Raw genomic sequence first — 13,876 nt, 5'->3', positions numbered from 1 at the left:
TAATTACCCATATCGTGCATCTGAATCATCCTTTCAAGGTCTGCTCTTTTGGGGGACTCAAAATAAGACAAAGACCTAAAAATATTTCAGCAACGATAGTCATTATCCTGCCCCTTTCCCCACTCTCTCCAAATGCCAGAAAAAAAAAAAAAAAAAAAGAAAAAAAAAGAAGGGAAAAGACGGACTGTAGAGCTGTAATATAACCCTTCCTTTGAGCATTCTTTAATGCCGTACACTAGTTTGGGATGTACAATTCTCTTCAGGTACTTAAAGCTAAGGTTTCTTCAGCTGCTAATTTTCATTAACCTATTCAACAAGTATTAATTGAGCACCTACTACGTACCACACACTATCCTGGGTACTGGGATGATATCAGTGAACAAAGCAGAGGAAGTCCCTTCTCCCTTCCTCTAGTGGGAGGGGGCAGACAAGAAACAATAAATGTAATGAATAGATAAAGTAGATAGTATGTTAGAAATTGATAAATGCTATGAACTAAAGCAATCTAGCCGAATACTGAGCACAGGAGCTCAGCAGTGGGAGGCGTGGGGAACTGGTTGCAGTGTTAACTTGGGTTAGCGGTAGCTTTTCTGTCTCCTGCAGAGTACAGAGTGTGGAGCTTGATGCTGCGATGTGTTGCTCCTGCCAGATAGCCCCTCCCCCTTCTCATTTCCCAAGTCAGTCTCCAAGGAGAAGCGAATGCTATTAATAGTCACTAAGGACAGGAAACAAATGTCTGTCTTCTCTCCAGATGGAATTCTTTGCTCACATTGACTTCTTTACTCATAGCTAGAGCTTGGCTAGCAATATACATCAAGAAGTAAATGTTCAATGAATGAAGTATGCATGTCAGGAACTCTCTCTGTTTGAAGTCCGGTTGAACTTTAATGGGCAACCTTGCTGTAGCCAGGACCACTGGGGCGGGGAGGGCAGTGAGGAAATTGGAGAGCGTGCCTCATTCAAATTCCCCTGTAATTAAAAGTGAAGCTTAATCATTAGTTTCAAGGGCATGGGGTGGCTCTCAAGCACAGTGGGGAAATCTGAGTTTCACGTTCTCTTGCCTCCTGGGACCATGCAGACATGATACTGGAACAAAGAGTTGATCTCAAGGCTGTGACTCTGGATGAGGTTACCAGGGAGACAGGAAGCAAGGGGCAATTCCAATGTCCCTCTGCATAGGGTGACATCAGAATGTGAGAGGACAGGGCTCAGGTTATTTCTGGCAACATCTATTCCTGATATTGTTCCTGGAGAGGAGTGAAAGTGTAGAGAGAGAACTGGGCCAAGTCTATGACTGGGAAAGAAGGTGGAGAACTGATATTGAGGAAAGAATGGAGGCTTGAACCCAAGAGGTGATGGTAGAGGGTCCCCCAGAAATGGGAAGAGACTGGAGGTGGGGGAGTCAAGCCAAAGAATCCAGCTGAGAAGACATGGGGGCCACTGCAGAGGTTGTTTTGGGCATTGGGACCACCAGCCATGAAGTGAACTGAAGGAAGGGAGAGAAGTCAAAGACACACAGGAGAAGTGTGTTGGAATTGGCTAATAATTCCAACAGAGTAAAATGAGGCCATCTGTAGCTGGCTAATAATTCCAACAGAGTAAAACAAGGCCGCTGTAGCTGGTTTATTCTCCACTCTGTGCTTTCTGTGGAATCGCTTGGGGGAAAGGCAGGCTGGCCTTTGGAATTAACAGGTTAATTAGGAAATTGGGATTTCCTGCTTTCTAGGGTTGCCTTTCACCTTCCCCTTCGTGGTGACTTGAAACTGATGCAGGCAAGATCTTCTGTGAACCTCTGGAATGGAACACTTTGTCAAGAAAACAAGCAAGGAAATTTGACAGCTGCTTGATGTAGGACAGTCATTAAATTTTCAAGAATGTAGGTCTTCTATTATTTAGTGATGTTAATCTCTCTTCCAAAAAAGAAACAAAAAAGATTCCAGAATTGCAGAGTGAGGAAGTTGTGCCATTGGCTCTCCTGAAAGGGCCCTCCTTCCACACTCCCTTTCTTGATGGGGCTGCTGAGCTGGTCCCGTCCGGCCATTGAATTAAAATCAAATAATTTAGTTGGGTTTTCGGGAGCTGATATGGAGGCCTCAAATTTATTCAGTTTCCTCACTTACCTTCTCTTTTCTCTTCCATTACCTGCTTTTTAGCTATTTCCCTACTTTTAAAACCCAGCATTGGAGAAATGGGGCGAAGAAATAAAACTTCAGTTAACCATTTGTTCTGTTGCCTGGGAGTGTTTCTGGGAGGAAGACTTGGTATAAGGGGAAGTTGAAATGCTGGCCAAAAGGAGATTGTACCAAATTCTGTAGCTTTCCTTGTTTCCTATTACTGAAGAGGGGTAAGTAAGAATTGATATATTTATTTTCCAAGAAAGGCTGAAACATCGTAGGGGGTAAAAGCAAGGTTGTATAGCAGGGTTTCCTTCAACTCCATCCATACCTAGAAGTGAGAGGAGTTGTCCAGTTAGGAGGTGGATGAGGGAACGATAGCAACTGCTCCTCTGGTAGCTTTGAGAAGAGAGAGTCCTTGGCCTTTTCTTGGATATGCTAGAGCTCTTCAGACATGGAGGACAGCGCACTCCCTGGGCCTGCTAGTGTACAACCTGACTCTGCACAGAGAAGCCTTTTAGATGCATGGTGTGTTCCCCACATTTTAGGTGGGTGCAAAGGGGCTAACTGCTCAGGGGAGAATCCTGCCTCTGCAACCTTCCTGCTGTATGACCTAGGTCAAGTCACTTAGTCTTCATGTGCCTCAGATTCCTCTTCTTTAAAATAAAGATAATAAAACCCAGGTTGTATAAGTGTGTGCTCACAGGCAGACATTCATACCCATACACATATGCACACAGGTATGTAAAATGGATGCCAAGTTAGGAGGGGCCATAGCCAGCTGTGAGTCTGAGCTAACTGGGTCAGGATGGTATAGGCATTGAGGCCCTGCCTTGGCTCCCACTGGGACCATATGCCAACCTACTGATTGAGTCATTGGTTTGGTCTTTCTCTCATGAGTTGGAGTTTAACTGCTCTGGGAAGAATCTGGATGTTTTATAACCTTTGGGTAGAACGTTCCACCAGGCTCTTTCTACATGTCATTTGGAGTGCCACTTTCCAATGATCTTGCATAGTTAATCAACAAATATTTCTCAGCCACTGCGTACATAATTCTAGGTGCAGGAGATACAGGGGGTTGCAAGTCAGATGAGGTCCTTGAGCTCAGAGAGCTTATATCCTAGGAAAGAGACGGAGATAATGAACTATGTCAGGTGGCGGTAAGTGCTATGGGAAAGATGCCACAAATCCATCCCATAACAATTCATTCATTCATTTGGTATTGATGGAGCCTCTGAGGATGATGTAACGAGCCTCCCGACCTCCAGGTGTTTACACAAATCAATTCTCTCTCCTTCTTCCCTAAACAAGGTATCTTGTGTTCAAGGGAATGATCTGGAGTAGTTAATCTTGAGCAAAACTGATTCAGCCTTGAAATGCCCACCCAAACTGATTATTTCTGCCAAAGGAATGACACAGGTGAATTCTGAAGACCTAGATTTGGACTGGCTGTTACGAGGAGGAATTCCCCCAGCAGATATGCAACTCCTGAAGGAAACGAAGGAAAGTCGGTCTTCATGCCATCACACCTTGCCTCACCCTGCCCCACTTCATGTTTAAGCCGGAGAGGTCCACAAATTATTGTAGGATTTCCCTGTATACTTTCCTTTGTTAGGTTTGACTGGGTATAATATCATAGCTCCAGTGAAAGTTTTCTGCTATTTGGTGGGTTGTAAATTGAATCTTAATGAGGTTTTAGAACAATGTTCATGTAAAAATATATTTAGGCCATTTCCAAAATGGAGCTTATTAATCCAATTATGCAAATGGATGTGGCAACCAGCAGATGTCCCTGATTCTTCTTTCTCTCTCTCTGTCTCTCTCTTTTTCCTGCTCTGTTTTCTGAGAGGGTTGGGAGTTGGCATAGAGGAAGCCCTGATCGAAATGGATAATTTGTTTGCTGAGACAGGCAGTCCTGTGTCTCTGTAAGAAGACAAGAAGCTTTCCTTATAGGGGTATGATGGGCAGTGAGGAGAGTTTGAGCTGCCGAGTTTTCTAGATTCTCTGATTTGAAAATTAGAGACTCTCAAAGAAAGTCTGTCCTTCCTGAGTAATTGCATCCTGACACTGTTGAACTTCCTCTGGGTTTTGACTTTCACACCCCTCAGAGGCTCTGAGGAGGGAGGACAAAGGAGAGGCCACTCCTTCCCTGGGGAGGGGGAGCAGCGTGGGTCACACACCCCAGCTCCTCGGGTGGCTGCTGCTCCTGCTTCCTGGGCAGAGAAGCTGGGTGTCTTGTTTCTCCTTTTCCTCTTGCCTGCTGCCTTGATGGGCCTCCTATTGGTGTTTGTTCACCATCAGTGTCTCGTGGCAGCTGCCACACAAAGTTCTGTTTTTGCAAAAGGTGATAGCACCAAATATAAATGTTGGATTTGGCAGTAATTCATGAATTTTATTCAGCTACTCTGTTCTTGTGATATGAACAAACCTTGTTAGACCAGAGCAACTAGTGTGGAATTTGGGATGTTGATTCACCAAGGACTAGAAAATGAGTAGCTCTGGGAAAGCTGGGAGAATATTTAAAATGCCTCAGAAGATGAAGCATTTTAAGCATTCCCAGTCACTTGAGGTCCCCTATTTTCAATACCTCTTCACAAACAAATAGTCTCCCTAGAAAACCTTACTGGATGGTACTTGGTTGGCCTGGCTTCAACACTTAAAGACGAGAGCTATACTTTCTTTTAAAATATTGTCATCAACATAGGAACTTAGCTTTTATTTTTGTGTAGTCTGAATTAGGCTGACTTTATAGCTTGCTACCTCCTTTTAATTGCAGAAGTAATGCAGTTGCTTGTGGTTAAAAAAGTAATAAATAGTAATGCATACAATTTTATTTATTTTATTTTGTGGGGCTAGAGACAGGGTCTAGTTATGCTGCTCTGGCTGGTCTTGAACCCCTGGCCTCAAATGATCCTCCTGCCTGGGCCTCCCAAAGTACAGAGATTATAGGCATGAGCCACCTCTCCAAACCATTCCTTAGAGTTAATCATTATTTATTATTGCTCTACCTGTGTGTCCTTGGACTGGTTACCTAACTTCTCTGTGCCTGTTTCTTCATCTGTAAAAGTGAGACAATATTAGCACTTACTTCATAGGGTTGTTGTGAGGATTTAGTGCAATATCTGACATTTTCTGGGCTAAACTACTATTAGCTATTGTTGTGAGTAGTATGTACTTTTTCTGTATATCAGTGCTGAGTGCATGTTTCTTAGATTCAGACCTTTAGGAGTGTGGCAAACCTTAATGAGCAGTATTTTGCCAGCAGCATTTTCACCCAGGATGGGACAATGTGACTGAAGAAGCAGGGCCCTCTGGTTTGGTTTTCTAAAGATCCAATGGGATCCAATGTGGTTAGATTTTCTTCATGGTTGCTCTCTTCAATAAGAGAGGAGAATAACTGGAATGGGCCTTTTGCTCTGAGGAGGGGTCCACCAGGTAAGTCTATTCCTTCCCTTGGAAGCCCCTGCAGCCTTCCTACAGATGCCATCATTCCAGAGGAGGCCCCACTTCCCAGGGAGATCATGGGGGATTTATGACCAATAATAATAGTAATAATAACTCAGACTCACTTAGAAAGAACCAAAATCACATTCTAGATGAGCTGATGGAAGATCGATTGAAGTTTTAGGGTTTTTTTATGAAGTGAAAAAAAGAACTGTTTCTTTTGCCAATTTCACTATAAAAAATATAATAAGAGTGTGTCTCTGTGGTTGTTTGTACACAGAAAGCAGAAGAAATGAGAAGAACCTCGAACACATCTGGCAAAAGGCGAGACCAGACTGGAGATGCTTTCTGGGGGTCTCTTTTCAAAACCAGGAGTGTATTTGTTATCACACAATTTAATTCAAAAAGTCCAGTGGAAGAGTCAGAGCACCCATCTCCTTGTCTTAGTTCTGCCACCAACCAGCTCTGGGGCCTGGGACAAGTTACTTAACCTCTCTGTGCCCCCTCTTATCTTATTTAATTGGCCTGGAAGTTCCTGTCCTACAGAGCCATGTTGGTGGTCTGAGAGCAGTGACAATGAGGTGCTGTGGGTTGGGTGAGTGTGGGCATGTCTGTCCTTTGTGTACTGCAGACTCTCTTCTCTGGATGTGCCAACTGAGAATGGCTACAAGAGTACCAGAAAACAAGCCACTGCCCTCAAGGTACTTGGATCCAAAGAGAACCCAAAGCACACATGTAAAAGCTGCTCAAACACGTACGAAGGAAACCATACAATTATAGTCACCACCAGAGAATTTAATAATAATAAGATGCCTGAGAGAAAATGTAGCTGGGAACCCACATCAGATTGACAGAATGACAGGACACTTTGTCACTTGCTTTTTCAATAAAGAGATCTGATTCTCCTTTTTAACCACATGCTCCTTGACCACCTTCTGTGAGCAAACACAGGATTTATCCAAGATCTGGGAATGCTGCTAATGTTGCTTGACCCCTGGTAGGACTAGAATCCATGACTTCCTTAGCCCAGCCCTCTAATCAACCCTGTCAGTCCACCAGGTCTTGGGAAGCTTGGGCAGAGATGCCATAAGCAAAGGACTGCTGGCTGAAACACCATGGGAAGCATGGATGCTCCTGCTTTGTGGCCAAAATGGCGGAGCAGCCCTGAAAAACTTTCTTGGCTGTACTGTAGGCTTTACACACGCTTGTTATTAGTTTTTGAACCCTTTGAGATTGACAGAGCAGAAAACGGTACCACGATTTTCTCTTAACTTCTAAAGTGACTTGCTATAGTCACCTAGGTTTTTCATGAATTATAGGAGAAGAGAAGGGGCCTAAAAACTGAATTTCCCAATACCTGGGACAATGTTGATTTAGTAAGTTGGGGTTTCTAGGAGAAGATAGAAAGACATTGACATATATTAATCCATTGATTAATCAATTTATGAGGCAACTGCCATCTATATTAAAGAATACACTTTTTTTCACTTAATAAAAATGAGATCTCTCTCATGCACTTCTTAAGCTTCTTCTAAAAACAAACTACCATCTGGTAACTGTCCAGTTAGTTGGAATAAATTGAACAGGCGCCCTCAGTTAATTGTCAAACTGAGTAGTCTAAAAACCACGTAACACCACCAAGCACAGAGTGTTCCTTCCCTTCCTCACCAGGTCTGCTGCTCTGGGAACAGGGTTGAGAACCCCTCCCAGTTTCAGTCCTGCAAAGATACGTTCTTTGGCCACAAGCTGGAAGCCAGTCCTCCATGCAGTGCTTTTCGGGCTGAAGCCAATTGTCCACTAAATCTGCTTGGGAACTGATTTGTTAATTATTCTTTTCCTTTTGTGACATTTTTCAAGATAAACTTACTTGGGCCAGCCTCCTAGAAAACCTTTTAAAATGCTAATTACGCAATTGTGCGAATAATGTAAAAATGAGTCCTGTGGTGCACTCAGCACTTGACTAATTAACAAGCAGTAAATGAATCCTTGCCTAGCAAATTCTGTACCGGGCTGTGTGAATGGCAGAGAGCTTCCTGGAGCCACAGCTGGAAGAGTGGTTTTAAGCAAATAGGTTCTTAGAGAAATTGACCAGTGAAAATCAAGAAATATTTGCTCATAGCACAATCTTTTACTAAAATTGAATATCATTGGTGGATTTGATTCAGCAAACGTTTGTTGAAGCCTTGTAAGGCTCTATAATAGACCTAGGGAACAAGGATACAAAGATGAATTAGATATGAAGGATGTCCTGAAAGCTAATGATCTTGTGAAAGACAGAGGCGAGTAATCAGAGACTACGGTGGGATGGCTTTTAACTGCAAGTTAAAAGTAATAGTCATGGTGGCTCCAATGGTAAAGATTGTCTTACAAAATATAATGCCTGAATGTAGATGGTTCTAGGGTTGTCTCTTCCCATTCTTTGGCTTTGTCATTCTCAGCATGCTGGCTTTGTGTTCTTAGACTTGTCTCATGATTGCAACATTGTTGCCTTGTTCCAAGCATCATATTCCAAAATAACAGAGTTCAAAAGCAGTAAGCAAGGCAGGGGCTGGGGAGGGGTGTAGTGTGGTAGGAGATCTATGTTCTCACACAGCATTCACAAAAATAAGTCACATGGCCACTCCTGGATGCCAGGGTTGGGAAGAGGGTGCCTGGAAATCCAGTCTGGCTCTGCAGCTACTTTCCATCAGCAGCTCAAAACTACAGAAGGGATTAAAAAATTTTGTTGGCCAGTTGGACATCTCTGCTACATGATACAGTAAGTGCTGTAGTACAGATGCATACAGAAGACAGAGACAGTTAATTCTGCCTTAAAAAATAATGGGAGGTTTTATAGAGGACCTGACAGCTTAACTGAGTCATCAGGTGGATGACAGAGAGAAATGTGCAAAGCATAGAGGCATGAAAGAGCTTATCAAATTATTGTGCTGTTTGTGGGGATTTTTTTTTTTTTGCCCTGTTTCCCCATTTTTTGGTCAAACCTCACTATCTAGCAAGTCATTTAACTCGTCAGGGTTTCAGAATCTTTATCTGTGAAAGTGAGGCAGTTGGACTCTGCAGCCATAAAACGGTCTCCATTGTTCTTTCATCCATTTTTTGTTTAAAACTTAAGAATAGAAGTTACATGGATATTAACAGTCTCAACATTTCTTGTACAGATATAGCAGGGTTGTTTAATCTTATCTCCCCTATAAAATACATTTCAAAATTTCTCAGGGAGGCAATGTGGTATCATAGGCAGAGCATGAGATTGGGAATCACGGATCTGCATTTGAAGCCAAACTTTGTCATTCCCTTGCTGTGTGACTTTGAGAAAACACAACATCTTTAAGTCTCAGTTTCCTCACCTGCAAAATTGAGATTATAGTACCTGTCTTCCAGGTTTCTTGGAATATTTAGTGATAATTGTTTTTCAACACATAGCACAGTGTTAGATACTTACTAGGTTCTCAATAATTCACAAAAGAAGAAACACAAATGGCCAATACATGAAGTTTTATTTTTATTTTTTAATTTTTTATTTCCATAGGTTTTTGGGGAACAGGTGGTATTTGGTTACGTAAGTTCTTTAGTGGTGATTTGTGAGATTTTGGTACTCCCATCACCTGAGTAGTATATACTGAACCCAATTTGTAGTCCTTTATCCCTCCCCACCTTCCCACCCTTTACTCCTGAGTCCCCAAAGTCCATTGTGTTATTCTTATGCCTTTGCATCCTCATAGCTCAGCTCCCACTAATAAGTAAGAACATACGATGTTTGGTTTTCCATTCCTGAGTTACATCACTTAGAATAATAGTCTCCAATCTCATCCAGATAGCTGAGAATGCCATCATTTTGTTCCTTTTTATGGCTGAGTAGTATTCCATGGTATATATGTATGCGTGTGTGTGTGTGTGTGTGTATATATATATATATATATCATTTTCTTTATCCACTCGTTGATTGATGGGCATTTGGGGTGGCTCCATGTTTTTGCAATTGTGAATTGTGCTGCTATAAACATGCATGAGCAAGTATCTTTTTCGTATAATGACTTACTTTCTTCTGGGTAGATACCCGGTAGTGGGATTGCTGTATCAAATGCTAGATCTACTTTTAGTTCTTTAAGGAATCTCCACACTGTTTTCCATAGTGGTTGTATTAGTTTACATTCCCACCAGCAGTGTAGAAGTGTTCTGTTTTCACCGCATCCATGCCAATATCTATTTTTAAAAAAATTTTTTTGATTATGGCCATTCTTGCAGGAGTAAGGTGGTATTGCATTGTGGTTTTTATTTGCATTTCCCTGATCATCAGTGATGTTGAGCATTTTTTTCATATGTTTGTTTGTCATTTGTATATCTTCTTTTGAGAATTGTCTATTCATGTCCTTGTTTGAGAGCAATACATGAAGTTTTAAATGTTCAATGAGAAATAACTCTTTGTGTGTGTGCAAGTGTGTGTGTATCAAATGCACAAACATTTTTAAAATTGGTGATCCCAGCATGGGTGAGGGTGTGATGAGACAGAGATTCTCATATATTCCTAAAGGGAATATGAAATGATACATTTCTAGGGGACTGTGTGGCAATTGGAATCTGTCTTTTGAAAATGTTCAAACCCTTTGACCTGGTAATTCAAAATCTAAAAGCTTATGCTAGGTGGATCATCAATGATGATATGATAGGATACGATTAATATAAAGTTGTTCATCTTGGTGCTATCTGGAATAAATAGTATTGGAATCATCACATTAATAAATGATCAACAATAGACAATTTATTAAATGAATTAAGCTCCATTCATGATTTTTAGTATTACCCAGATATTAAAAATCATGTTTTGGGAAGATATTTAATGATATGGAGGAAATGGTTGTTATATAAAATTATTCAAAAAGGGCAGTCTATAAACATTATATATAGTATAGTTGCAGTTTTGTAAAACAAATACCATGAATGGAAAATGACTGGCAGTATGCCAAAATGTGAAAATGATTATCTCTGGGTACTGAAAAAACAAGGGTTTTTTATTTTCTTCTGTGCCTCTGAATTCTCCAAGTTGTCTTGCATTGTGCATCTAATGATGTGGAAAACACTTATAAAATTAAGAGAAAATATCATATCAGGTTAGAAAAATTACCAAAAATGTCAGAATACAAATGGGCTCCAACTATCTCTAAGAATACACACACATCCTCCCCATGCACACACAAAGAAAAACCAAGAAAATGAAAGGAACTATGTCCAAATCTTAGTCATTTTCTCTGGGATAGTGGAATGATGGATTATCATCATTTTCTTCCTTATACTAGTTTGTATTTTTCTACTTGAGTAAAAAAAGAAAATTCCCACCAAATAAAACCTATAAAAGCAAGTTTTCTTGAGTACTGTATTCCATGTAGTCACTGGCTCTAGTAGCCATAAGCAACACATAAATCTGAAGGTCAGGACTTTTACCCCACAGCTGGGAAATCATTTGTCCTATGTGGAACCTGGTACCCATGTTAATCCTCTGCCTCCTGAATACATCAAGTCCCACACTGTAAAAGGCAAAAGGACAAGGCCAGAATTACTGTTGATGGAGAAAATGAGTGGATTTTGCTGGTATAAGAGATAGCAATAGAATCTGTGCTCTAGGTTGCAGGGAGGCACCCTGCATTTTGCAAACTTGTGCTTGCTGATCCAATAGGCACCCCTGGTTGGATGCAGGGAGCTCTCTGGTGGCCAAAGGGTGTCAACGCAGCAAGTTTTGCACTTCCACAACCAGACCCAAGATCTGCTAGCCAAGATCAGAAGCCGATACATACTTGCAGATTACATTTTAAGCCCTCATAATGGATAGGAAAACATCTGTCTCTATTCTTTCCATGGTATTTGGTATGAAGACAGAATCCTCCACCCTGCCCTTAAAATTTCACATAGAATAAGTATGTTTTCTGCATTCGTGCCCGGGTCAAACTCACTTGACACTGCTTAGTTTTAAACTGTGTAATAAATTGCCCAAGGTGCACCAACTAATGTGTGACCCCAGATCACACTGCTTGCCCCATAAATCCATACTGTGTGAAATTGACCTTGTTGGTTGTTTTTCAAGTTGGTCTTTATAACATCGTAGAATGGAAGGAGCCTTACAAACAAAAAGACTGAGATGGAGCTTGCTGAAAGCAATGACTCATTACTGGCTGAACAGGGAATGGAATATATTTCTGATCTTAAGAATTTTGTCCAGCAGGCTCCCTCATTTCCCTCTGGCTGCCTTTATCTGAGGTGGCCAACTTGAAACCAAAACTAAAGCTTCTGACTGTCATGGTCCCTGGATAGTCTTGTGTTTCTGTGTGTTTGCATCATACTGTGACTGTGCATCTGAGATGGAGTGGTCCACTGGTGTGTCTCTGTGTGTGTGTGTGTACATGTGTATGCAATACACGTGTGTATAATAGTGTGCAGTCACTGTAATAATCACTATATACCTGTCTATCTCTGTCATTTTATTTAGGCATAGTCCATACACTCAACCATATTATACATTCTTTGGAGATGATCTTCTGTGTCTTTTGTACTTCAGTATAATACTATCCGGAGGTGTTGGAGCCATTAGCACAATTCAGGCTACTTTCTTTGTAAGCCATGATTGAAAACAATGTCTGACTCATTTGGATCCTTAGACTCAGGACTTTGTTTATAGAATATAGTTCTATATTTAGCTTTTGTGTCAGCCCTAGGTTTTAAAGAGGCCTGAAGATTAGTGGAAACTTACCCCCTGGGTATTCTAGAATGTTCCATTGAGAGGTAATTAAGGGGAAGAAAAGGAACAACTTGTACTCCCCAGTTGGCAAGCCAGCGACTTGGTTATATATTTCTTTTTGCTGGAGCAAAAGAGCTTTGAATTCTATCCCATTTTAACATTGTCTCAACAATCACCAGTGTAGTTTAATAATGGCACCTTAGAACTTTGCCTGGCAAATGGAAATCTGAGGATAAGCCCTGAAATGTTCTCTATAGTCCATTTGAATGTTCTATCAAATTTATTCATTTTGACAATGACTTTTTAAAAAAGAGAAATGTGCCAGGAAATGATAATTTAAAGTGGACCTTAGGAATGTTATAATAAAGCCCGGTGCTAGGACAAAGCAAGGACCAGCTTGGTGGAGGGTTTTGGAGGCAGACCAATGGGGTTTGATTTTTGACACTGCCAAGCTGGGAGGGAAGAAGTGGAGGGAGTATAGACAGGGCAGATGGGCCCTAGATGGTTGTAACATGTGTGTGATGGGTATGTGGAATGTCATGGTAAAGTTCTGTCTACTTTGGGGTATGTTAAAAATTCATCATTCACCATAATAAAAACATAACATTTTTCCAAAAAAATTTAAAAGAAGAAGGAAACAAGCTTGGCCAAGGCCATTCAACAAGTAAGTGGTGAAGAAAAGCAGCAGCATGTAATGTAAGAGCATACTTATTGAAACATCATGGCACAAAATTTAAAATGAGCACAGGCTTTGAAGTAGGATATGAGTTCAAGTCATGACTCTTACTCCATTTGTAAACCTTAAGTCACTTAACCTCTCTGACCTCAACAGTCCCCTCCGCTATAAGATAAGGATACAACACTCACCTCCCAGAGTTGCTGGGACCATGAGAAATTAACATATATGTCAAGCACCTAGAACTCGATTTGGTCTTGATAGTCATTCCTGCTTTTATTATTAATATGGTAAGTGGATTAAGAATCCCAGTGGATCCCAGTGAGCCCACTGGGAAGGAACGTATTTCGGAGTCACCATTCCTTTGGTCTTCAGGAAAACAGGAGCTCTTCGGGCATATAGGGAAGACCAGCCAAGAAGTCCCAATTTCTTAGAACTTGGTAGTTTGGGAGTCTCTTTCAGGTTGCGGCAACTTAATGGGGATGATTTCCCATCAAATCCCAAGGGGTACCTAGTTGTTTTGATAGGAGAATGCAAGAATCCTTCACACAGGAAGGACTTCAAGAATAAATTGCTTATCAGTGTGGAACTGAGCCCCTGATCTCCTGTTTCCACCTCCATCCAGGTACCCCTGGATTTCCAAAGGAAAAGGTATGCAGCTATTGTTAGCAATGAGCTGTAAACTTCTTACATGGAGTCTATGTCTAATTTACTTCTGTATCCACAATACATGGCTCACAAGGGATACTAAGGTTTTGAGGGGATTTCTGATGAATAGATGAATAGATGGACAGATAGATGGGAGAGTAGGTGGTTGGATGGAGGAAACTGACCTGAAGCAGGATGCCTGTGTGTCTGTGTGTGCTAAGAGTACAGTTTGCTTTTTCAGTTTCTTTTTTTTTTTTTTTTTTTTTT

At 41.2% G+C, this 13,876-nt stretch overlaps 1 protein-coding gene and 1 long non-coding RNA gene across 3 annotated transcripts in view; both read left to right on the top strand.

Annotated features, from left to right (window-relative positions):
• LOC108544002 (uncharacterized) overlaps window positions 1-7,070 on the top strand; it is a 57,857-nt gene extending 50,787 nt beyond the window's left edge. Inside the window, exon 2 of the long non-coding RNA XR_001889720.1 lies at window positions 5,839-7,070. This is a non-coding gene — a long non-coding RNA (uncharacterized LOC108544002). The remainder of the gene's footprint in view (window positions 1-5,838) is intronic.
• NHS (NHS actin remodeling regulator) overlaps window positions 1-13,876 on the top strand; it is a 361,317-nt gene that overhangs the window by 207,307 nt on the left and 140,134 nt on the right. The window lies entirely within an intron of this gene.

This window comes from Rhinopithecus bieti, unplaced genomic scaffold (genome assembly GCF_001698545.2).
Source record: "Rhinopithecus bieti isolate Rb0 unplaced genomic scaffold, ASM169854v2 scaffold_25806, whole genome shotgun sequence".
NCBI classification, from domain to species: Eukaryota; Metazoa; Chordata; class Mammalia; order Primates; family Cercopithecidae; genus Rhinopithecus; species Rhinopithecus bieti.
Note: the sequence above shows the minus strand (reverse complement) of the source record. Positions and strands in the feature narration are given on the sequence as shown.